Genomic DNA, 1,090 nt, shown 5'->3' on the forward strand with positions numbered 1-1,090 from the left:
CTTCATGGAAAGGACCATTTCTGTTGAGCTCTTTAATTCTATTTAGCAGAGCAGCGGTGTCTTAAATGAACAATGGCAATCTCTGCGCTAAAGGTTGTAAATAAAATTCTGTGAATTGTGACAAGTGTTCTATCGCCATGCCACAACAAGAGGTTATGAGGCATAGAGGATTGGCGGCTTTATGGGTCTTAATATTTCCAAATGCTACACCCGGTGTTGCCTCTTTATTCATCACCCATTCTGCTACTTCAATTGAAATTTGTCCTTTCTGTAGCCATTTAGAACACCACTTTTCAACTAAAGAGATGTGTTTGGAGGTTGGGTCGGATTACACTGGTTTGTAGTGTAATTCATTGTTTAATTGTCCTAACATCTTGTTTTCGTAATCTTCCGGGTTTAAGAGGCCCTGACTGTAAATATCGAGAACCCGCTGACAGTTGCAAAATTTCACAATTTATTTTATTCTACCTAAAAGACCCATTTGGTGAACTATTTTCAAGAATGGAAATAAAAAGTTCCATAGCGCTTTGCTTTTTCCGAAAAATCCAAAAGTTCAAATTACGCCGAGGCGGCCCCCAACCCCCCGGAAAAACAATGACAAATTCTGCAACTTTGTTAACTCCGTATGTGACAACGCGTTTAATTCCAGGTTTGCTATTTTGGATATTGGTAAAAGGACCCTTTGTCGTTTAAAAAATGTAAACTTCATGTAATTTTGTCAAGTTTAAGACAACATAAAAACCCGTTGAAATAACCCACTTTCAATCTTTTGGGTTGAGGTGAAATAAAGGCCAACTTTAAAGGCGTATAAAAATCCTAGTATGTAAATTTACGTGTCATATTGTACATCAGGTGAAAGCTTTATCCTTGTAGGTCATTTTCTCCAACTTGCGATTTTGGCCCGCAAAAATTAGCGCATCCAGAGTTCGTGCTGTTTTGACCAAAAATTCAGTGCTAATTGCTAAGCGGATGCATGTCACGCAAGAGGTCACGGCCAAACCTTCAGTTTACAAATAATGCATCTTTTTTCTCTTTCTGATTGAAAATGGCAGCAAAGAGCGCCTTGAAGTACTTCAATGACCTTGCAATA

The sequence above is a fragment of the Montipora foliosa genome, chromosome 4 (genome assembly GCF_036669935.1).
Source record: "Montipora foliosa isolate CH-2021 chromosome 4, ASM3666993v2, whole genome shotgun sequence".
Taxonomy (NCBI): Eukaryota; Metazoa; Cnidaria; class Anthozoa; order Scleractinia; family Acroporidae; genus Montipora; species Montipora foliosa.